The 25,623-nt window shown below is 46.1% G+C and overlaps 1 protein-coding gene across 2 annotated transcripts in view; it reads right to left on the bottom strand.

The window, feature by feature from the left end:
- The window catches only part of LOC138249678 (F-box/WD repeat-containing protein 7-like), a 326,410-nt gene that overhangs the window by 61,041 nt on the left and 239,746 nt on the right, over positions 1–25,623 (bottom strand). The window lies entirely within an intron of this gene.

The raw sequence follows: 25,623 nt of genomic DNA, 5'->3' as shown, positions 1-25,623 counted from the left end.
GTACATCTTTTGGCTACTTAAGCGACTCTGTGTAACACCGGAGCAAAGCATTACCTAGAACTGAATCACTGTTAGGCTGCAGTTCTAGTAAACAATGAAAGTGCATATTCCTCTAAAACAGAGCAGCGTGCTACCCATCCACCGAGAGTGCCATCTTAATCGCAGGCTGGGAACAAAGGTCCTCTTTGCTGAAATGAGCTGTGGAGTGGAAAGGAGCTAACCTGCCCTGCAATAAGAGGAGTTGGATTGTGCCTGAAAGAAGGGAAGCTGTTCTGAGCTCCGGTACCAGGCCCAGCTGAGTGGAGAATCTGCTGGAGAACTTCTAAAGGCACTGAAACCACAGAGGAGCCATAAGGTGCCTATTGCCCAGCTTACTACAATGCAATGTCTAGGTAGGGAAGCTGCAACAGGGAAGCCGCAAGTAAACCGGTGAGCACGCACCCTCTTCATCATACATTTAGGTTTCCCCATCACTGATTTTCCCATAAAGGTGAAAAGGCCTAGGCATTACATCCTCTACCCAATGTAGGGTTCAGAACGGATGGCTGGGAAAGGTCATTTTGATAACACAAAAGGATGATGGACGGAGTGCTGAAACTTTTGAAACACTCACCCCCAGTCACAGTTCTGGGTTTAATTCATCATTCTTTTTCTCACCATGCTACCCCAGTTTGTACCCAGCCATATGCAAATTAGTCTTGACCCTGTTCCCCATGGGAGCAGTCCAACCGAACTGCCAGGCCAGGTCCTCCCTGGGCAAGAAACAGGCATCCTGGGACCGGTTTCAGGGTATCACCCCTCGTCATCCAGGCTAGCTTGAATCCAGTGGCACAGTGAGCGAGCAAGGGACCCACATCTGGGCATACCGTGGCCACTTAGGGCGACTTTAGAAACACAAAAGGATAATGGATGGATGAGTCCAAACTGGGGTGGCATGGTGAGCAAAATAACAATGGATTAAACGCAGATCTGTGACTGAGGGTGAGTGCTGAAAAGTTTCAGCACTCCTTCCATCATCCTTTTGTGTTGCTAGAGATCATTTGATTCCAGAACCATTAGTACCATCTTTCTAAACCTTATTGTTGTCAAGATATTGTTCAAGTCATGGTATCTCTGCAAATCTAAAGTCAAACCTTGTAGTACACACTGTGTCATGCCAGGTCTCTGGGTGCAGCCCCTAAACATGAACATTGTGATATCTGCCTAAATGCTAAAGGATTAATAGGGGCATGGATAACCTGCAGTGCATTGATGATGATAGATGTTACATTCACAGTCAATGTAAGTGACACCCAAGGCTACCCTGAATATCCAGTATTTAGAAATGTGTTGCTAGGTTTTCATGCTTACAGGACTCTTAAATGAGAAAAAGAAAACATTTATTTTTGTTTATTTTACATTAAGTTTCTTGTTCCAAATTTTGAACAGGAAAATTTAGGGAACACATACAACACTAAAACGTAGTCGCTAAAAGCAGCCATGTGACTGACTACTTTGCCACTTACCCAATTTACGCAAGGGCCACACAAAAAGGGCATGACACACAGGTGTATCAAAAGCACTAAAAAAGAAAAGCATAAAAGATCACATAAAAAGCGGAGGGGAAAAAATAAAGGTGAAAACAATTAGGAAAAAAAAACACGAAAGTGATAGTTCCAGAAATGAGCTTCATGGTTAGAAGAAACTGTGCCCTCTCATGTTGGGTGGACTTCCTTGGACCTGGATTCACAGGTCAACCCGAACATTCTTTGATGAAAAGGAACAGTGGAAGGTCCCTGTCTTTTCAAGCAAGACACTGCAGGGGATTGAAAGGGAAGATATTCCCCACACCTGATGTGCATTTATTGTTAATAAAAACAATAAGACCAATCTCAAGAGTAGCCCAAGAGAGGTAGCCAGGACTCCATTCAGCAAAGCGTGAAATAGTGCTTTATGGGCACAGCAAACTACGAAAAGAATGTCGCAGGCTCTTGCATGGGAGAGCGAAATCATGCTTATCCATTACAAAGTCATTAAGGTTGCAAAACATCATGCAGAGGCAATGTGGAGTTCTGAGTGGAATGCTCCTATCAACAGTATCACTGAATAAATGGTTTAGGAGTCCTTACATGACACAACATATGCCTTATTTTGGAGACCAAATGATCACAAAAATAAAGAGATGAGATTAGGTAGCATATTTTAAGAAGAAATGCAAATACCCAACGTGTGGTCTAGTGTAGGGGATGCGATATCGCCCTTTAAAAATAAAAGAGTACAAATAGTTTCAATGCAGTGTGCATAATCGTAAGGGGGTGTGACTCTAAAACAGGAAAATAAGACGACTTGTTAGGGGTTGGGGTGAAATGCATGGGTGGAACGTTAGCATGTAAGACAAGGTTTCTTGTTCCATTCAATGGCTGAACCAGATGGACAGAGGGGAACTGGCAATTTAAGAGCACAGGTGATGTTTGCAGGTCAGAAAAATAGCATGCTAACTGGCATAATCAGAGTTTGGGTAACATTGCCCACCTATGATATGCCATTTATCTCACTCAGAAGAACGATAAATTATTTATTTCCTGCTACAATTTTAACCTGCGAACTATAGATCTTTGCACATTCCTCCAGGAATTCTGCTTCGCTCCAAGGAGGAACTGAAAAGATAAAGTACCCCCATGGTCAGACAAGTACATGCTTTGGTATTAAAACAATTCCTGTAATTTGAAAGCACTACCAAAAACAACCTTCATTGGAAAAATAATTTAGAAGCAAGCTTACTCAGAAGTGACACTCACAGCTAGCACTTTTGTGGTCCCAAAACTTCCATTTACATTTCCCCAGTGCACAGTAGCACCATGAATATCCCTAGTGACTAATCGAGGGACAGTGAACCACACCGATGAAGAAAGTCAAGAGCCATTTGGCTTAGAATGTGTGCTAAGATATTTATGTATCATTTAAATGATTCATAGATTGCTGAACCTTGTTTGGGGGACTCAATATATGGTAAATGTTTTAAAATCTAAGCTTCAATCTACACAACATGAGAATTCCTGAGCTTATCCATTTTATGAAATTTGTTGAGATGATATTATAACACTAAGGGTAGTTTTCATCAAGATGTATACTTTGAAAGTACCACTGTAAAGCTTGCTAAGAGTCCAGCAGCACATGAAATACTTGACTAACTGTATTAAATATAAAGAGATGCAATATGGGATATGGTGGAAATACGGCATGATGAAGAAAAGTGCTCAATGCAAATTAATGTACAATGGCAAAATATCAAAACAATTCAAGCAAAGTTACAATGAATCCTTGGTGGCCGGATAATTCAGGGTCTAGTCCTTTTTTGGGAATCCTGAAGACTTGAGATCAACCCCAGAGGTATTGGGGTTATTATCAGGCAAAGGGATAGACTTCTATCACTTATGGATAGCTGCAGCAAAGAATAAAAGCAGAAAAATCATTTATGATTACGCAAAGCCATTTATGATTATGCAAAGCACTCAGTGCACCAATGTAAACAAGCACTGACAACACCAGTAGCTCTCGCCTATGCAAGATCTGTTGGCTTTGTCAAATTTTATTTAGCCGGCAGCTGTGCTACGTGGCTTAAATTAAACAAAATAAAAGAGCTATGATATAACCAACGCTGGTTGCGTCACAGGATTTTTTAAAATTTTGTTTTAAACTTTCTGGCATACTGTACAACAGCTGTGCTACTGTGCAACATGGCTAAAAATCAATATGCCCAACATGAAGGGAGGTGTGGGTGGGAGGGGGAAGAAGAATGTGGTGCTATGGCCAGAAAAGCAGACTTTAGAAATGGGGAACCAGGCTCTAGTCTCGGCGTTGCCTGAGCATCCTGTGATTCTGAGCAAATCACCTAAACTCCCCTGCTGAAAAAAAAAATGAATGTGAACTTGTGAAATGTTAACTGGTGCTCATGTAAAGTGCCCCAATATCTTCCTGTTGGGTCACGTTTGTGTAAAAAAAAAAAAAAAAGTCCCTCAATCACAGTTGGAGCAGCGGACGAACAATAATAAAGTTAAATCAATCTGTACTTGGTCCATGCTCCACACAAAGACAGGGAAGTGACGTCTCACACGAGCTGCCAAATTAGAAGGCAGCAAAGAAGAGTGATAACAATGCCAACAGATGTTAGGTAGTAGGCTTCAACAGATTGCTGCCAAGCAAAAGAGCATGAGCACCGCGCCTGCAGGCACGACCTAAAAAGGGGTTGATTTAAACTTATAGTTTGCAGGTGGAAAATATCCTTCTATGTGAGCTGAGAATTGAGAAGGTGTCCATTTAGAATTAAGTCTACACTGTGGAGTGGAGAAGTGTGGCTCAATGGTTAGAGCGGCAGACCCTGAAGCAGAGATCTGGCTCAAGACCAGGGTTCAAGTCCCGCTTCGGCAGGTCTTGGGCTCAATTCCCCTTGACCAGATAATTCTCGCCTCGGTGCCTAATCTAATTCATGGGTCCCACTCTGCAACTCTGGGCAATAGCTTGCTTAATCTCCACAACGGCCCCAACAGCGCTTGGATGCCTGGCTTCACCCTGGGGGTGCTCAGGAGTGGGCGCCTCACAGGGAAAAGCCAGGAGGGGTTCCATAGCGGTATGAGTACAGCGCCTTGAGACCCTAACGGGTGAGTAGTGCGCTATACAAGTGCTAATTTACTGTGAGACAAAATTAGAATTGAATTTGGTAAACAAAAAGCTGAAGTCAGTAGGAGTGGCACACAAAACGTGGGAATACTTTGTTCACAATCACGAAGAGCAAGGTAGGACGATACGGACTGCCACCAGCGATCTCCAAAATAAACCTCAATGAGTTGAGTATGGGGTCTGCTGAGGAGTCGAGCCACCCTGTAAATTTCAAAAATCATACAATGTAAGGGGACCAAGAGGGCTGAGGTATTGAAGTTATTACTAAAAGAATGGCAAGGGAGTAAAGTATCAGTCTGCCAACCTTGGAGTCAAGTTGGGAGGAGAAAAACAGACAAGGACTGCAGTCTGTCTCCCCACAGAAGGCACACAATGACAACATTAAAAAAGGTGGTTGCAGAACATAGGGGACAAATCACAAAAAAGAGACTGGAAAAGGGAACTGGAGTAAATACAAAAATAAACAAAAATAAAAAGCATTTGCTTGAGTTAGAGCTATTGATGTTGTAAATTGATAATTGGACTTTTCTTGCCGCTTAAATTGGTCAACTGTACCTCATAATTTGGTCTTTTCCTGCAACATAATTCCAGTATCTACGCATATAACTAAAGCACTTCCATTTACCTTCTCCTATATCAGCAGCATGGTTGACCTAAAAAGGAATCTAATTTGCAATTGCAGGAATACAATTACTATGTTTTATTGACAAACATTTAAAAAAGAATGGCGGGCTTAGAGAATTACAGTTTAGTCATGTGACAAAAAAACAAAAGCATTCCGCAAGGCTTATGTCAGTCATAAACATAAAGAAAGTACTACGGCACATCTAGCTAGGGATGATGCAGGCGAAACGGCCGTCTTCGATGAGCATGATTTTCATGAAATGAACATGCACCTCAAGGCGTCTGCCTGAAAAGATCTAAAGTGAAAAAAAAAATATATCAACGTCTTTGCTAGAATTAGAATTCCAAGGAGCAAGGTGGAGGAGAGGCCAGCTGCTCAAGAGTTATGTTCAGCGAGGGCAGAGGGAGGCTTGAAGGGTGAGTGGAGTAACACAAAGTCTGCCTGCAGCCTGCTATCTCCGGTTGAGCAGCCACTGTGACAATCCTATAAACACTGGGGGGAGCAGGCCCTTATTTGGTGAGGCATGGTACAACTCAAAACACTTCTGTATTGGCTTCGCTGTGTCAGACCTGCCAAGTACTGGAGTGTGTGACAATATCAATCATCGCGGTGATGCAAAGAAATTGTCAAAATACATTAATTAATCGCGAGGGCTGCACAGGAGCTATCCCGATAGAACAACTGTTCACAGATACGCGACGATCAAGTTTGTGCTGTGAGCGCCGTGGCCTCCATGCGCGAAGGGGAGAGACAAAAAGTAGTTTGCCCATAGCAAAGAGTATTGGCGCTCGTGCAATTACCCATGTAAGAGGGTCAGTCTACAAGGCGGTAACAAAATTGCCCCAAGGCGGGACAAACATAAAGCATTCACCAATGATATCAAGTGATTTTTGAAAGGCAAGCCCACGAATGAATGAAAGTGATGGGCGTGGTTAAAAGCCCACAATTCTTACTACAAGTCAAACCGCTTGCTCCCGCGGCCTAAAAATGAGAAATGTATGGGTCTTGGAGTCTACTGTCAAACACCTAAGTATGACAAGGAATCAACATCCATTGATGAAAATCACAAAGATCTCACTGTAAAACCATGTGGTCAGTGCTTTATTTGAGGTGGTGGTTGCCAGTGGGGCCAAACAGCACTCATTTGCGGAGACCACCACTTACCATTTCCTCAACGGATGTTTCCGAAAAGCAAAAGGGGGGAAAAACACACAAATGGGAAAGAAGGAGGACGAGAAAGATGGAAAAAACATCACAAGGAGAAAGCAAGGACCGACTAGAGAGATGAAGGGGCAGGGTGTGTTTGACAGTGGATTCTAGAGACCTGAGATGAATTTAAAACTACATAAACTTGTTATTTGGTGTGCTGACATTGAAGCACGCCGGCCAGGGGCTTCTGAGCTGATTGCTTGGCATCAGCACTCATTTATTGACGGTTGTTTAGTCCGTTAGAATATGCATTCAGCATGTTGAGAATTTGATTTGAAAAGGTATTCAATGCTAGATACATAGTTTTCATTCAATTCTAGCTAGCTGATATGTTTCATTACTTCCTGATCTGACTGCCTCCTTGCAGGTGCTTTAGGTTTGCACCCCATCCCTGGTGAGACACATCTGTTGTGATGGTGGCAGTTAGGATTGGGTTCTATAAAATTCTCTGTCAGCATAATGCTGTTCGTCTACCACTGCAACTCTGTATCTTGTGTGTTATTAACACTAGCTGCTTATAGTCCTCCTCCGCTGCTGACCACTGACAGGTTAATCACTTCTGAATTTGTCTGTGGTGAAGGAATACATTTACTATTAAATGAATGCATAAGGCCATCATCCTCAGAAGCTGCATTAAAGTCCGACTGTCCGATATTGAGACGCCAAGTACAGTATAATTTAACTCTGTAATACTACAACTCTCATTGTTGCCGTGACCAATGCTTTTTCTTTATTCAAAACTGCTTGAAGGAAAGTATTATTTTTTTTTAGGAATGGGAGAGGATTATTTCATGTTGACTGTGAAGCTTAGTTTTGTCCGTAACAGTAACTGTTTATAACACTATTTCGACAATACAGACTCCCTTTCAGCAGCCTGTCATTCAAGTCAGGGTACCCACATATGGTTAAATGTTTGGTGAACATCCTTGGTGCAGACTTCATGACAAAAAGTAGAACGTTGAATTCATAATAAGCATCTTTTATGACAAACTTGAACCATTTTCCATAAGATAGAGGCAGTGAAATGTCACAGTATGCTTTTTTTTGGTCTATTGGTGGCAATCATATACCCTCATGGCAGGCGGTCATGTGGAACCTGCGTCTTTGAATTTGTTTACAAACTGCAGATCCAGATTTAGTGTTAAGGTGAAATTCTGTTTTGGTATTACAAGGTGCTAAAGGGGCCTGGTCACTTGGAGATCAAGTGACCAGGTGTCTTGTTTTGGGGAAGGAATACTGGCACTGGGGACCTGGTTAGCAGAAATAAGTCTACCTCTTTATCTCTTTTTTCTCTTTCTCTCTTTCCCTCTCAGCTTCCTACGTTTTCCTACAAAGGATACAGGAAACTGGAATTCAGTCCCACTGCTCTTTACTTTAAAACAAGGCATGTCTAATTGTTTTACAATTGGCACAGGACTTTAGCACCCTTGTAAGTCCCTAGTAAATGGTACCTCTGGTACCTAGGGCATGGGTAAGGGAAGAATCATAGGTCATGGCTCCCTAAGGGACCCACACACAAATTGCACACGGTCTGCCATTGCAGACTGTGTGTCAGGGTGCCGGCCCCGAGTGAAAAAACGACATGGCACACTCACTGTGTGCATTGTCAAAGTCACTGGATGCATTATATGTAATTCACCCTCCGGATTAGGCCAAAAGAGCACTAAAAGCAGGGTGCAATATAATACACGTGAGGGTGTGTCTGCATGAGCAGATATGCCCCTGTGATGTGTAGTTCTATTACTAGGTATTACAAGTGACCGGACAGCCATCTTAGAACAGGCACTGGACACTGGGATTCACGAGTGACCCAGCCTCATGATGGTCGCAATGAAAATATTGGTGGTTGGTATCAAACACTGTAAGAAGTTGGCTCTGTATGTGCTATTTCAAAGTAAGGAATAGCATGCACAGAGTCCAAGGGTTCCCCTTAGAGGTAAAACAGTGGTAAAAAGAGATAATACTAATGCTCTATTTTGTGGTAGTGTAGTCGAGCAGTAGGCTTATCCAAGGAGTAGTGTTAAGCATTTGTTGTACATACACATAGACAATAAATGAGGTACACACACTCAGAGACAAATCCAGCCAATAGGTTTTGTTATAGAAAAATATCTTTTCTTAGTTTATTTTAAGAACCACAGGTTCAAATTCTACATGTAATATCTCATTCGAAAGGTATTGCAGGTAAGTACTTTAGGAACTTCAAATCATCAAAATTGCATGTATACTTTTCAAGTTATTCACAAATAGCTGTTTTAAAAGTGGACACTGTGCAATTTTCACAGTTCCTAGGGGAGGTAAGTATTTGTTAGGTTAACCAGGTAAGTAAGACACTTACAGGGCTTAGTTCTTGGTCCAAGGTAGCCCACCGTTGGGGGTTCAGAGCAACCCCAAAGTCACCACACCAGCAGCTCAGGGCCGGTCAGGTGCAGAGTTCAAAGTGGTGCCCAAAACACATAGGCTAGAATGGAGAGAAGGGGGTGCCCCGGTTCCGGTCTGCTTGCAGGTAAGTACCCGCGTCTTCGGAGGGCAGACCAGGGGGGTTTTGTAGGGCACCGGGGGGGACACAAGTCCACACAGAAATTTCACCCTCAGCAGCGCGGGGGCGGCCGGGTGCAGTGTAGGAACAGGCGTCGGGTTCGCAATGTTAGTCTATGAGAGATCTCGGGATCTCTTCAGCGCTGCAGGCAGGCAAGGGGGGGATTCCTCGGGGAAACCTCCACTTGGGCAAGGGAGAGGGACTCCTGGGGGTCACTTCTCCAGTGAAAGTCCGGTCCTTCAGGTCCTGGGGGCTGCGGGTGCAGGGTCTCTCCCAGGCGTCGGGACTTTGGATTCAAAGAGTCGCGGTCAGGGGAAGCCTCGGGATTCCCTCTGCAGGCGGCGCTGTGGGGGCTCAGGGGGGACAGGTTTTGGTACTCACAGTCGGAGAGTAGTCCGGGGGTCCTCCCTGAGGTGTTGGTTCTCCACCAGCCGAGTCGGGGTCGCCGGGTGCAGTGTTGCAAGTCTCACGCTTCTTGCGGGGAGCTTGCAGGGTTCTTTCAAGGCTGCTGGAAACAAAGTTGCAGCCTTTCTTGGAGCAGGTCCGCTGTCCTCGGGAGTTTCTTGTCTTTTCGAAGCAGGGGCAGTCCTCAGAGGATGTCGAGGTCGCTGGTCCCTTTGGAAGGCGTCGCTGGAGCAGGATCTTTGGAAGGCAGGAGACAGGCCGGTGAGTTTCTGGAGCCAAGGCAGTTGTCGTCTTCTGGTCTTCCGCTGCAGGGGTTTTCAGCTGGGCAGTCCTTCTTCTTGTAGTTGCAGGAATCTAATTTTCTAGGGTTCAGGGTAGCCCTTAAATACTAAATTTAAGGGTGTGTTTAGGTCTGGGGGGTTAGTAGCCAATGGCTACTAGCCCTGAGGGTGGGTACACCCTCTTTGTGCCTCCTCCCAAGGGGAGGGGGTCACAATCCTAACCCTATTGGGGGAATCCTCCATCTGCAAGATGGAGGATTTCTAAAAGTTAGAGTCACCTCAGCTCAGGACACCTTAGGGGCTGTCCTGACTGGCCAGTGACTCCTCCTTGTTGCTTTCTTTGTTCCCTCCAGTCTTGCCGCCAAAAGTGGGGGCCGTGGCCGGAGGGGGCGGGCAACTCCACTAAGCTGGAGTGCCCTGCTGGGCTGTGACAAAGGGGTGAGCCTTTGAGGCTCACCGCCAGGTGTTACAGCTCCTGCCTGGGGGAGGTGTTAGCATCTCCACCCAGTGCAGGCTTTGTTACTGGCCTCAGAGTGACAAAGGCACTCTCCCCATGGGGCCAGCAACATGTCTCTAGTGTGGCAGGCTGCTGGAACTAGTCAGCCTACACAGACAGTCGGTTAAGTTTCAGGGGGCACCTCTAAGGTGCCCTCTGTGGTGTATTTTACAATAAAATGTACACTGGCATCAGTGTGCATTTATTGTGCTGAGAAGTTTGATACCAAACTTCCCAGTTTTCAGTGTAGCCATTATGGTGCTGTGGAGTTCGTGTTTGACAGACTCCCAGACCATATACTCTTATGGCTACCCTGCACTTACAATGTCTAAGGTTTTGTTTAGACAGTGTAGGGGTACCATGCTCATGCACTGGTACCCTCACCTATGGTATAGTGCACCCTGCCTTAGGGCTGTAAGGCCTGCTAGAGGGGTGTCTTACCTATACTGCATAGGCAGTGAGAGGCTGGCATGGCACCCTGAGGGGAGTGCCATGTCGACTTACTCGTTTTGTCCTCACTAGCACACACAAGCTGGTAAGCAGTGTGTCTGTGCTGAGTGAGAGGTCTCCAGGGTGGCATAAGACATGCTGCAGCCCTTAGAGACCTTCCTTGGCATCAGGGCCCTTGGTACTAGAAGTACCAGTTACAAGGGACTTATCTGGATGCCAGGGTCTGCCAATTGTGGATACAAAAGTACAGGTTAGGGAAAGAACACTGGTGCTGGGGCCTGGTTAGCAGGCCTCAGCACACTTTCAATTGTAAACATAGCATCAGCAAAGGCAAAAAGTCAGGGGGCAACCATGCCAAGGAGGCATTTCCTTACACAACCCCCCCCCCAAACGAAAGAGGATGAGACTAACCTTTCCCAAGAGAGTCTTCATTTTCTAAGTGGAAGAACCTGGAAAGGCCATCTGCATTGGCATGGGCAGTCCCAGGTCTGTGTTCCACTATAAAGTCCATTCCCTGTAGGGAGATGGACCACCTCAACAGTTTAGGATTTTCACCTTTCATTTGCATCAGCCATTTGAGAGGTCTGTGGTCAGTTTGAACTAGGAAGTGAGTCCCAAAGAGGTATGGTCTCAGCTTCTTCAGGGACCAAACCACAGCAAAGGCCTCCCTCTCAATGGCACTCCAACGCTGCTCCCTGGGGAGTAACCTCCTGCTAATGAAAGCAACAGGCTGGTCAAGGCCATCATCATTTGTTTGGGACAAAACTGCCCCTATCCCATGTTCAGAGGCATCAGTCTGCACAATGAACTGCTTAGAATAATCTGGAGCTTTTAGAACTGGTGCTGAGCACATTGCCTGTTTCAGGGTGTCAAAGGCCTGTTGGCATTCCACAGTCCAGTTCACTTTCTTGGGCATTTTCTTGGAGGTGAGTTCAGTGAGGGCTGTCACAATGGATCCATATCCCTTCACAAACCTCCTGTAATACCCAGTCAAGCCAAGGAATGCCCTGACTTGAGTCTGGGTTTTTGGAGCTACCCAGTCCAGAATAGTCTGGATCTTGGGTTGGAGTGGCTGAACTTGGCCTCCACCTACAAGGTGGCCCAAGTAAACCACATTTCCCTGCCCTATCTGGCATTTGGATGCCTTGATAGAGAGGCCTGCAGATTGCAGAGCCTTCAAAACCTTCTTCAGGTGGACCAGGTGATCCTGCCAGGTGGAGCTAAAGACAGCAATATCATCAAGATAAGCTGTGCTAAAGGACTCCAAGCCAGCAAGGACTTGATTCACCAACCTTTGGAAGGTGGCAGGGGCATTCTTTAAACCAAAGGGCATAACAGTAAACTGATAATGCCCATCAGGTGTGGAGAATGCTGTCTTTTCTTTTGCTCCAGGTGCCATTTTTATTTGCCAGTACCCTGCTGTCAAGTCAAAGGTACTTAGGAATTTGGCAGCACCTAATTTATCAATGAGCTCATCAGCTCTTGGAATTGGATGGGCATCTGTCTTGGTGACAGAATTGAGCCCTCTGTAGTCCACACAAAACCTCATCTCTTTCTTTCCATCTTTGGTGTGAGGTTTGGGGACTAAGACCACTGGGCTAGCCCAGGGGCTGTCAGAGCGCTCAATTACTCCCAATTCCAGCATCTTGTGGACTTCCACCTTGATGCTTTCCTTAACATGGTCAGACTGTCTAAAGATTTTGTTCTTGACAGGCATGCTGTCTCCTGTGTCCACATCATGGGTACACAGGTGTGTCTGACCAGGGGTTAAGGAGAAGAGTTCGGGAAACTGTTGTAGGACTCTCCTACAATCAGCTTGCTGTTGGCCAGAGAGGGTGTCTGAGTAGATCACTCCATCTACTGTGCCATCTTTTGGGTCTGATGACAGAAGATCAGGGAGAGGTTCACTCTCTGCCTCCTGATCCTCATCTGTTACCATCAACAGATTCACATCAGCCCTGTCATGGAAGAGCTTAAGGCGGTTCACATGGATCACCCTCTTGGGGCTCCTGCTTGTGCCCAGGTCCACCAGGTAGGTGACCTGACTCTTCCTTTCTAGTACTGGGTAAGGGCCACTCCATTTGTCCTGGAGTGCCCTGGGAGCCACAGGCTCCAGAACCCAGACTTTCTGCCCTGGTTGGAACTCAACCAGTGCAGCCTTTTGGTCATACCAAAACTTCTGGAGCTGTTGGCTGGCCTCAAGGTTTTTGGTTGCCTTTTCCATGTACTCTGCCATTCTAGAGCGAAGGCCAAGTACATAGTCCACTATGTCCTGTTTAGGCTCATGGAGAGGTCTCTCCCAGCCTTCTTTAACAAGGGCAAGTGGTCCCCTTACAGGATGACCAAACAGAAGTTCAAAGGGTGAGAATCCTACTCCCTTCTGTGGCACCTCTCTGTAAGCGAAAAGCAGACATGGCAAGAGGACATCCCATCTCCTTTTGAGTTTTTCTGGGAGCCCCATGATCATGCCTTTTAATGTCTTGTTGAATCTCTCAACTAAGCCATTAGTTTGTGGATGGTATGGTGTAGTGAATTTATAAGTCACCCCACACTCATTCCACATGTGCTTTAGGTATGCTGACATGAAGTTGGTACCTCTGTCAGACACCACCTCCTTAGGGAAACCCACTCTGGTAAAGATACCAATGAGGGCCTTGGCTACTGCAGGGGCAGTAGTCGACCTAAGGGGAATAGCTTCAGGATACCTGGTAGCATGATCCACTACTACCAGGATATACATATTTCCTGAGGCTGTGGGAGGTTCTAGTGGACCAACTATGTCCACACCCACTCTTTCAAAGGGAACCCCCACCACTGGAAGTGGAATGAGGGGGGCCTTTGGATGCCCACCTGTCTTACCACTGGCTTGACAGGTGGGGCAGGAGAGGCAAAACTCCTTAACCATGTTGGACATATTGGGCCAGTAGAAGTGGTTGACTAACCTCTCCCACGTCTTGGTTTGTCCCAAATGTCCAGCAAGGGGAATGTCATGGGCCAATGTTAGGATGAACTTCCTGAACAGCTGAGGCACTACCACTCTCCTAGTGGCACCAGGTTTGGGGTCTCTGGCCTCAGTGTACAGGAGTCCATCTTCCCAATAGACCCTATGCGTTCCATTTTTCTTGCCTTTGGACTCTTCAGCAGCTTGCTGCCTAAGGCCTTCAAGAGAGGGACAGGTTTCTTGTCCCTTACACAGCTCCTCCCTTGAGGGTCCCCCTGGGCCTAAGAGCTCAACCTGATAAGGTTCAAGCTCCAAAGGCTCAGTTCCCTCAGAGGGCAGAACTTCTTCCTGAGAAGAGAGGTTCCTTTTCTTTTGCTGTGTTGCAGTTGGTTTCCCAACTGACTTTCCTGTTCTCTTGGTAGGCTGGGCCATTCTTCCAGACTCCAGCTCTACTTGTTCACCCTGTGCCTTGCACTGTGCTCTTGTTTTCACACACACCAGTTCAGGGATGCCCAGCATTGCTGCATGGGTTTTTAGTTCTACCTCAGCCCATGCTGAGGACTCCAGGTCATTTCCAAGCAGACAGTCCACTGGGATATTTGAGGAGACCACCACCTGTTTCAGGCCATTGACCCCTCCCCATTCTAAAGTAACCATTGCCATGGGATGTACTTTTCTCTGATTGTCAGCGTTGGTGACTGTGTAAGTTTTCCCAGTCAGGTATTGGCCAGGGGAAACCAGTTTCTCTGTCACCATGGTGACACTGGCACCTGTATCCCTCAGGCCCTCTATTCTAGTCCCATTAATTAAGAGTTGCTGTCTGTATTTTTGCATGTTAGGCGGCCAGACAGCTAGTGTGGCTAAATCCACCCCACCCTCAGAAACTAGAGTAGCTTCAGTGTGGACCCTGATTTGCTCTGGGCACACTGTTGATCCCACTTGGAGACTAGCCATACCAGTGTTACCTGGATGGGAGTTTGGAGTGGAACCTTTCTTGGGACAGGCCTTGTCTCCAGTTTGGTGTCCATGCTGTTTACAGCTATGACACCAGGCCTTTTTGGGATCAAAGTTTTTACCCTTGTACCCATTGTTTTGTGAAGAGGCTCTGGGCCCACCCTCCTGTGCAGGTTTTTGGGGGCCTGTAGAAGACTCTTTACTATTTTTAGTTTTGGTTGTCTCATCACCCTTCCCCTGGGGAGTCTTTGTGACCCCTTTCTTTTGGTCACCCCCTGTTGAAGTCTTGGACACCCTTGTCTTGACCCAATGGTCCGCCTTCTTTCCCAATTCTTGGGGAGAAATTGGTCCTAGGTCTACCAGATGCTGATGCAGTTTATCATTGAAACAATTACTTAACAGGTGTTCTTTCACAAATAAATTGTACAGCCCATCATAATTACTTACACCACTGCCTTGAATCCAACCATCTAGTGTTTTCACTGAGTAGTCAACAAAGTCAACCCAGGTCTGGCTCGAGGATTTTTGAGCCCCCCTGAACCTAATCCTGTACTCCTCAGTGGAGAATCCAAAGCCCTCAATCAGGGTACCCTTCATGAGGTCATAAGATTCTGCATCTTTTCCAGAGAGTGTGAGGAGTCTATCCCTACACTTTCCAGTGAACATTTCCCAAAGGAGAGCACCCCAGTGAGATCTGTTCACTTTTCTGGTTACACAAGCCCTCTCAAAAGCTGTGAACCACTTGGTGATGTCATCACCATCTTCAAATTTTGTCACAATCCCTTTGGGGATTTTTAACATGTCAGGAGAATCTCTGACCCTATTTATATTGCTGCCACCATTGATGGGTCCTAGGCCCATCTCTTGTCTTTCCCTCTCTATGGCTAGGATCTGTCTTTCCAAAGCCAATCTTTTGGCCATCCTGGCTAACTGGATGTCCTCTTCACTGGGGCTATCCTCAGTGATTTCAGAGGTGTTGGTCTCTCCTGTGAGGGAACCAGCATCTCTGACTATTATTTTTGGAGTCAGGGTTTGAGGGACCCTGTTCTCCCTAGATAGGACTGGTAGGGGGGAATTGTCCTCCAAGTCACTATCCTCTTCCTCTGAGTTGCCACCCTCAGAGGGGTTGGCCTTTTCAAACTCTGCCAAAAGCTCCTGGAGCTGTATTTTGGTAGGTTTGGGGCCCATTGTTATTTTCTTTATTTTACAGAGTGACCTTAGCTCCCTCATCTTAAGATGGAGGTAAGGTGTGGTGTCGAGTTCCACCACAGTCACATCTGTGCTAGACATTTTGCTTCTAAAAGTTGGAATACTTTTTAAAGAATCTAAAACTGTTTCTAGAATCTAATTTCAAACTTTTAACAAACTTTTAAACTCTAAAAGACAATGCTAAACAGGGACTTAACACACAAGGCCCTAGCAGGACTTTTAAGAATTTAGAAAAATTTCAAATTGCAAAAATGAATTTCTAATGACAATTTTGGAATTTGTCGTGTGATCAGGTATTGGCTGAGTAGTCCAGCAAATGCAAAGTCTTGTACCCCACCGCTGATCCACCAAGGTAAGAAGTTGGCTCTGTATGTGCTATTTCAAAGTAAGGAATAGCATGCACAGAGTCCAAGGGTTCCCCTTAGAGGTAAAATAGTGGTAAAAAGAGATAATACTAATGCTCTATTTTGTGGTAGTGTGGTCGAGCAGTAGGCTTATCCAAGGAGTAGTGTTAAGCATTTGTTGTACATACACATAGACAATAAATGAGGTACACACACTCAGAGACAAATCCAGCCAATAGGTTTTGTTATAGAAAAATATCTTTTCTTAGTTTATTTTAAGAACCACAGGTTCAAATTCTACATGTAATATCTCATTCGAAAGGTATTGCAGGTAAGTACTTTAGGAACTTCAAATCATCAAAATTGCATGTATACTTTTCAAGTTATTCACAAATAGCTGTTTTAAAAGTGGACACTTAGTGCAATTTTCACAGTTCCTAGGGGAGGTAAGTATTTGTTAGTTTTACCAGGTAAGTAAGACACTTACAGGGCTTAGTTCTTGGTCCAAGGTAGCCCACCGTTGGGGGTTCAGAGCAACCCCAAAGTCACCACACCAGCAGCTCAGGGCCGGTCAGGTGCAGAGTTCAAAGTGGTGCCCAAAACACATAGGCTAGAATGGAGAGAAGGGGGTGCCCCGGTTCCGGTCTGCTTGCAGGTAAGTACCCGCGTCTTCGGAGGGCAGACCAGGGGGGTTTTGTAGGGCACCGGGGGGGACACAAGTCCACACAGAAATTTCACCCTCAGCAGCGCGGGGGCGGCCGGGTGCAGTGTAGGAACAGGCGTCGGGTTCGCAATGTTAGTCTATGAGAGATCTCGGGATCTCTTCAGCGCTGCAGGCAGGCAAGGGGGGGATTCCTCGGGGAAACCTCCACTTGGGCAAGGGAGAGGGACTCCTGGGGGTCACTTCTCCAGTGAAAGTCCGGTCCTTCAGGTCCTGGGGGCTGCGGGTGCAGGGTCTCTCCCAGGCGTCGGGACTTTGGATTCAAAGAGTCGCGGTCAGGGGAAGCCTCGGGATTCCCTCTGCAGGCGGCGCTGTGGGGGCTCAGGGGGGACAGGTTTTGGTACTCACAGTCGGAGAGTAGTCCGGGGGTCCTCCCTGAGGTGTTGGTTCTCCACCAGCCGAGTCGGGGTCGCCGGGTGCAGTGTTGCAAGTCTCACGCTTCTTGCGGGGAGCTTGCAGGGTTCTTTCAAGGCTGCTGGAAACAAAGTTGCAGCCTTTCTTGGAGCAGGTCCGCTGTCCTCGGGAGTTTCTTGTCTTTTCGAAGCAGGGGCAGTCCTCAGAGGATGTCGAGGTCGCTGGTCCCTTTGGAAGGCGTCGCTGGAGCAGGATCTTTGGAAGGCAGGAGACAGGCCGGTGAGTTTCTGGAGCCAAGGCAGTTGTCGTCTTCTGGTCTTCCGCTGCAGGGGTTTTCAGCTGGGCAGTCCTTCTTCTTGTAGTTGCAGGAATCTAATTTTCTAGGGTTCAGGGTAGCCCTTAAATACTAAATTTAAGGGTGTGTTTAGGTCTGGGGGGTTAGTAGCCAATGGCTACTAGCCCTGAGGGTGGGTACACCCTCTTTGTGCCTCCTCCCAAGGGGAGGGGGTCACAATCCTAACCCTATTGGGGGAATCCTACATCTGCAAGATGGAGGATTTCTAAAAGTTAGAGTCACCTCAGCTCAGGACACCTTAGGGGCTGTCCTGACTGGCCAGTGACTCCTCCTTGTTGCTTTCTTTGTTCCCTCCAGTCTTGCCGCCAAAAGTGGGGGCCGTGGCCGGAGGGGGCGGGCAACTCCACTAAGCTGGAGTGCCCTGCTGGGCTGTGACAAAGGGGTGAGCCTTTGAGGCTCACCGCCAGGTGTTACAGCTCCTGCCTGGGGGAGGTGTTAGCATCTCCACCCAGTGCAGGCTTTGTTACTGGCCTCAGAGTGACAAAGGCACTCTCCCCATGGGGCCAGCAACATGTCTCTAGTGTGGCAGGCTGCTGGAACTAGTCAGCCTACACAGACAGTCGGTTAAGTTTCAGGGGGCACCTCTAAGGTGCCCTCTGTGGTGTATTTTACAATAAAATGTACACTGGCATCAGTGTGCATTTATTGTGCTGAGAAGTTTGATACCAAACTTCCCAGTTTTCAGTGTAGCCATTATGGTGCTGTGGAGTTCGTGTTTGACAGACTCCCAGACCATATACTCTTATGGCTACCCTGCACTTACAATGTCTAAGGTTTTGTTTAGACACTGTAGGGGTACCATGCTCATGCACTGGTACCCTCACCTATGGTATAGTGCACCCTGCCTTAGGGCTGTAAGGCCTGCTAGAGGGGTGTCTTACCTATACTGCATAGGCAGTGAGAGGCTGGCATGGCACCCTGAGGGGAGTGCCATGTCGACTTACTCGTTTTGTCCTCACTAGCACACACAAGCTGGTAAGCAGTGTGTCTGTGCTGAGTGAGAGGTCTCCAGGGTGGCATAAGACATGCTGCAGCCCTTAGAGACCTTCCTTGGCATCAGGGCCCTTGGTACTAGAAGTACCAGTTACAAGGGACTTATCTGGATGCCAGGGTCTGCCAATTGTGGATACAAAAGAACAGGTTAGGGAAAGAACACTGGTGCTGGGGCCTGGTTAGCAGGCCTCAGCACACTTTCAATTGTAAACATAGCATCAGCAAAGGCAAAAAGTCAGGGGGCAACCATGCCAAGGAGGCATTTCCTTACAAACACCATATCTTAATAAATCAATTCTGATGCCAGTCTTGGATTTCTTATGACATGCACCTAGAGGGCACCTTAGAGGTATCCCTTGAAATCTACTAGTCCTTCAGTGTGATGATCGACTGGTATCGACCAGCCTGCCACCACAGACAAGTTTCTGACCCCCCTGGAGATGAGAGCCACCTGCTCTCAGAGGTCAGAAACAATGCAGGAGGTATTATCACCTCAGCCAAAAGAATGGCTAGGTGATAATGCATACCAAGGCCAGGGACTTCAAAGGCCCTGCCGCCTTTGGTATGCAACCCAAGCTTGCCCCAGACCTGGAAGAGGCAACCACCTGCTCTGGGCCCATTCGGCACCAAGACAAGTTGGAAATTGGTTAATCAGGAGGCATGTCACACTTACAGGCTGAGCACACCACTAGAGGGGGCAGCCTGAAGTGAACACAAAAATGAGAATTCCAACATATCTAAGGCAGGGTGATGCCCACTCCCCACAGGAAGTGGTCATCTAGGGGGTATAGTGACCCCAAGGCTAAGTAGCCCATTGGCTACCACCCTTCACTCCCCTTATCACCCCTAAATTGAGTATTTAGGGGATACCCTGATACTAGGAAAGTAGATCAAGTCAAGACTCAACTACTGAAACCGAGGAAGGATTATGTTACTTACCCTGTAAGCATCTGTTTTTGGCATGTAGTGCTGTAGATTCACAAGCTCTGCATACTTCTGCCATCTAGTGCTGTGTCCGGATGTATACAAGTTGTTTTTCTTTGAAGAAGTCCCTGGAGTCATGAGGTAAAGTGACCCCTCCATTCGGTGATACAGCGCATGGTCACCAACTCCATTGTTAGACTATTTGTAGGCAGGCGGGTGGGAATGGAGTGTAAGTATATTGCTGGTAAGAGACGTGCATGCATGTGAAGTGTAATAAAAAATACTGCAACAGTTACAAGGGTCCGGGGAGGTGGGCAAGCGCACTACATGCCACGAACAGATGCTTGCAGGGTAAGTAACAGAATCCATTTAATGGTATGTGTGGCTCTAGATACACATACTTTGCATAGACTGTAAAGCAGTGCCATTCCAAAAGCAGTGGCTAACATGTGGGTGTTGCATTTGTTTGAAAAAGAGTACAAAGCACGGCTGGTCCAACATTTGCTTGTTACCATGCAAAGGCATCCACACAATAATGTTTGGTAAATGTGTGTGGGTTTGCCCATGTGGCTGTGCTTTGCAGATGTCACTAATTAGTATGATTCCCAAGAAAGTCAAAGATGCACCTATTTTACGAGTTGAGTGCACTCTTGGAGGTATGGGTAAAGGTATTTTAGCTTTAGTATAGCATGTTTAGATAAACTTGATTATCCATCTTTATGTACATGCTTTAGAAGTAGTGCTACCTTTATGTGGCGGTGAAAAAGCCACAAAAAGTTGTTTAGCGTTACCAAAGTCTTTAGTTTTATCAATATAGTACATTAAAGCTCTTTTAACATCTAAGGTATGTAGAGCTCTTTCGGCGGCTGAATCAGGTTGAGGAAAGAAGACTGGTAACTCAACCAATTGATTTAAGTGAAAAGTGGAAGCCACTTTTGGAAGAAATTTTGGATATGTACCTGGAAAAAAGGTTCTTCTAATGGTAATGCTTGAAGCTCAGTCACACGTCTTAGTGAAGCGATTGCCACCAAAAAAGCTACTTTCCAAGAAAGAAACTGAATTGGACATTTATGTAAAAGTTCAAATGGAGGTACCATAAGTCTGGTAAGTACAATATTAAGATTTGATATTGGTGCTGGAGGAACTGTGGGTGGAATCACTCTTTCAAGACCTTCAATAAATGCTTTAATGACTGGAATTTTGAATAGTGTTAAATGTTGCCTATTTTTCCATTTAGCACTGTAGCATGCTCTGATTGTGGGCTTGTGTACTTCCTTAAGAAAGGTCATGTATTCAGGAGGTAAATGTAAATATCCAAACTCTTTGACCTCAGGAGCCAAATCGCAAGGTTGAGTTCCTCGGGATTTGGATGTCCAATTTCTCCACTGTTCTGAGTGAGAAGGTCCAGGTGTAGGGGAAGCTTCTTGTGTGGAACTACTGAGAGTTCAAGTAGTGTTGAGCACCACGGCTGACATGCCCACGTGGGAGCCACTAGAATGAGGATCCACAAAGCATTGCCCTTGGAGGGGGTATGGGAAGGGGGGGGGAGCCTGGGGGCGAAGCTTGGGCATTTTGCATTTCTTGCGGTTGCGAACAGATCGGTGTGTCAAAATTCCCACTGACTGAAGTACTTTTGTAATACTTGAGGGTGGAGTTCCCATTCGTGGACTTGTTGCCGTGTCCTGCTGAGTAGGTCAGCAAGATCGTTGCCCATCCCTGGGTGGGGTTCTGCTAACAGATAAATCCGGTGTCGAATTCCCCAATGCCACACTGTCTGAGCTAGTCAAGACAACTGTAGAGAATGCCCCCCCAGACTCTGTCTGGAGGAGGTGCATCCCCCAGAAGTTTGAGAATTAGCTCTTTTATGAGCATCGGAGACTACTAAAGAATCTGGTGAAATTTGACCCTTAACATAAGCAGGCTCTGACGGGGCTGGTTTATATTTTTTGTCAACCCTAGGTGTAATTATTCGGGCACGAACAGTATCTTAAAACATTTCCTATGCCGTGTCATTCCTCTTAACATAGGGAGATATTGGGATGCCCTATTTGTGGAAGAAAGGGTTTCAAACAGAAAATCATCATCTATAGGATCCTTATGCAATGGAACTTGAAGGTATGCAGCTGCCCTAGCTACTAGCTCATTAGAAGAAATAGTGTCATCCGGTGGAGATGGTTCTGCCAGATAAAAAATCAGGTTCTGTGTCCCCTGGTGGGGCAATAGCATGTGTGTCCCAGGGATCTAACGATGACTATTGTCTATCATCATTCCTCCTTTGATCTTCTACATAGGAGTGTTGTGACCCTAATGGAGTGTGATGCATCAAATCCTCTGCCTCCGAGTTTGAATACTTTGACGAAGGAAGTGGAGGAGATGTTGGTAAAGATGGAGGTATTGGACTGGTGGCAATGTCATTTATCCTTTTTTTCTGTGGAGGTGGTTGTACATCAATAGCCTCCTGAACTGAAGTCTGTGGCTTAGGATGGGAAACATTTGCAACAACCCAACCAGTATGTGGCTGAATACGAATAGTCTTTTGTTTCGGATCCAGCTTCTCTGCCATAGTTTGTAAAATATGCTCCAGCACCGAAACGGACGATTTCGATCCGAACGTGGACACTTTCAGTATCGAAGAGTGTTTTGGCTTCGATGGCAAAAAGCTCAATGGCGATGTTGTTGAAACCGAAGACAGCCTAGGTTGGGTCAGTGCCGAAACCTTGGAGGCCATTTAATGTGAGGAGTCTTTAGGCTTGGCCTTCAGTGCCGAGCCGGACGGCGGGGCATTCTTAGAAATTATTTGGTGCCAACCATGGTCTGCTGGCAGTGGTGGCCCAAAAGCCTTAGTCTCTTTTGCAGCAGAATGCTTCCTTGGTGTATGGGGCTTTGTACTCATTGCGTGCTGCGCCAATGGTACCTGTTGTGACGGCACACCATCCCGACTCAGATATCGATTCCGAAATTGATAAGGCTTTCTCTACTGCCGCAGTAGCCTCATGGAACTCTTCCTGCGGCTCGATGTTTTGCATAGTGAAGATTTCCGGTATGCCTTCAATGACTTTTTGCTGCATTTCTTTTCGACGTGCCAGATGATCTCGTAGCGTCTTCTTCGACTGGCACGACCAACAGGTCTCAAAGTCCTCTTTGTTGTGATCCGGTGATAAAGATTACACACTGAGTGGAGGTCTGTGTGGGGGTATGTGTATGACACCTAGGGCAAAAACAAAAAGGTGTCCATTCCATCAGCAGGGCATTTCACTTAGATATCAAATTGTAGAAAAAAATATAGAGGCCCAAAGGCCATAGGTGAACTACGTCGACCCAACGAACTGTGCTTTGCATCTCGAGCTGTCAGTATATGAATGAAACGCGTTCAAAAACAAAACTGACGATTATAGAAGTCAGAATAATTCCCGAGGTGATCTCGACCCAGAGCACCGATGCACAAGTCTGAACCAGATGGCGGAAATAAAACAATCTAACAATGGAGTCAATGACCTTGAGCAGTATCACCGAAAGGAGGGGTCACTTTACTTTAGGACTCTAATGACCTCTTCGAAGACTGTTCAAACTCGTATACGTCCAGACCCAGCACTAGATGGTAGAAGTAATCAGAGCATGTGTATCTACAGCCACACAGGCTATAGAACAGAAGAAGGACCTAAGAGAGCAAAAACAGAAAACCTGCATCAAAGATTGCCACAAAACCCTGCCAGGCTGATTGTACTGTGACAATCGCTGGGACAGACTTCAGCAAGAACTGGACACCCTGCCCAAAACTCTTGGAAGACTGCCCAGCACCTCAACTACCGGGAAAGAAATGCCTTAGAGCAGATGAGCTGTTTCCCTGCATTTGCAGGCACTGCTGCAAAGTCTGGTACTCTGTCACACTGGCCATCAGCCCGCCTAAGGAATGAGCCAGGAGAAGTGTGTTTGGAGTTCAGCCCCACCACTTCACCGAAGTCCTGAGACACTGACCCCCTCCATGAGTCTCCCTGCACCTATACCTGGAGTACTGGAACCCTTGCAGCAAACAAGGCTTGTTGGTGATCCCATCCAGATTCCATCAGCACCAAAGCAAAACTAACATCGAGGGACATCAGGATCCGGAGGCCAGTCAGGAGAGTGGCCACACTGCCCTGTTTCCCCTCTTGAACAGGTCACCAAGACACACACTGAGTCTCTGACCACCACAACTCAACACCTCAAAACGACACTGCACCACAGCCCCACAGCACAAAGGAGGAGACCCTCTTGAGCTGAGTCCACCCTTTGGTTTGACTAGACTGGCCCGTAGTCACCGCCTACAGCTGCTTCCTGCAGGGATCGTGAACCGTGAGAGTTTTCACCAACATGACCCGATGCCTCAAAGCACCACTGCACATGAGCCCCACAGCCTGAGTTTGTGTGGACCGCCAGTGTCAATGCATGCCTAACACCGTCAAGACCTGAGCCCCGCTTTGGGTTCAGCCAGACTGGTCACCCAGTCCCCACTTGCAGCCTCCTTTACTCAGGGCTGTTTAAGTGAATGGGACACCCGCTGTTGTAATAAACCTCTGCACCCGGATGCCCCAGTGCCTTCCGAAGTGAACTCTTGGTTCTACCTCAGACCTTGCCCCATACTCACCTTAACTCTTGAAAGACTGGTCCAGTAAATGGTTACTAAGTGTAGGAACACAGTTTATGTTTTTTTCCCCATATGATAACATTACTGCTTGAAGCCCATTGTATAAGTGTATTTTACTGGGGCTTAAAAATGGATAACTCAAAAAGTACTTACCCAATTATGATGATTTTGGTATCTAAATTAAAATAAAAATTTGTGTTATTTTTATAAATTGGTGTTAGATTTCATTATTGAGTGTCTGTCTCGCTTACTGGCTCTGGCAATCCTAAATGCTCACCCACACTACCACAAAAGAGCTTTGGGGTATTATTTTAACTGCTATTAACCCATAAGGGTTGTCCAGGACTATCTGCACAGTGTCCGCTTACATTGGTACACTACATAGACAGCCAGCCTCCTTCAAGGGCCTATCAATAATGTTTGACAGTATCTCATTTTTTAACCCCGGGATACATATATTTCTTTAAATAGCTCTTTATTTTGTTTGAAACGTGGAACAACAATAGCACCAATGGATGATAATACAGTGAAACAAATCTGCCTGACCTTGTAAAGTTGAAGTCAGTTGTGTGAAGAAAACATGAGATGATACATTTCAATAGCAATACACTGCGGATCACAGAAACTGCGTATTGACAGAAGTCACATTTTGTGCATTCAACTTAAAATAACCTTAGAATATATCCTGTAAAAGATACTAACTAAAGCATGTGAATATCCCCTCTCATTTTGTTTTAAATGGATCTATTATTGGTTGAACTCCAGGATATATAATCATGCTTGGCTACATAAAAGAATTTCTGTAGACAGTAGCACCTTCAGGGTCTGGGTGGACTTAAGACATGTACTTGAAACAGTATTTTCCTCTTTGACTCCACCACTTGTTCATTTTTGATATTCCTCTGAGATAATGATATAAATGCTCAATGTTCTCCCACTTTTGCTGGCCATATATTCAAGAAGTCGTTTGAATTAATGTGCCACTGTGCAGCAGAGGATCTCTCAATAGTGCTTCCCACTGCCTCCACATCCTTTCCACCTTTTGTAAGGATGTGCCTTGGCACGGATGTTTGCGCTCTTTCTTGCAGTTCGAACACTTAGGGCCAGATGTAGCAAAGGTTTTTACCCATTCTATGTCTATGGGAAAAAGTGTTCGTACATATGGCCCATAATGAATTCACATGAGATTCTATGTATTGTGAAACCAGAAATGAATTTTATTTAAATTCATGGCGTTTCTGCATGAGATGTGAGTGGCTTTTTAAAAACCTCTCCTCATTTCTAGTATCCGAAAGGCAGGCAGATGCTGACTTTCATTTCAAAGGACTGAATGTCTCTTTTGGGAGATATGATTGTCCCTGATGTTCTTCCACTTGTAACCCATAAGTATCTGCCACCGTTTTAATGAATGTGTGGCATAAAGTGATATCATTTAATAGCAAAACCTCTAGAAGGGCATAACTCAATATCTTCTTTGGGAGAGTCCATGTCTACTGTCTGCCATGGTATCTACTCTTGTTCTAGAGTATTTAGTAACTCCACC

This window comes from Pleurodeles waltl, chromosome 8, assembly GCF_031143425.1.
Source record: "Pleurodeles waltl isolate 20211129_DDA chromosome 8, aPleWal1.hap1.20221129, whole genome shotgun sequence".
Taxonomy (NCBI): Eukaryota; Metazoa; Chordata; class Amphibia; order Caudata; family Salamandridae; genus Pleurodeles; species Pleurodeles waltl.
The sequence above is the reverse complement of the archived record's forward strand: the minus strand, read 5'-3'. Positions and strand labels throughout refer to the sequence as shown.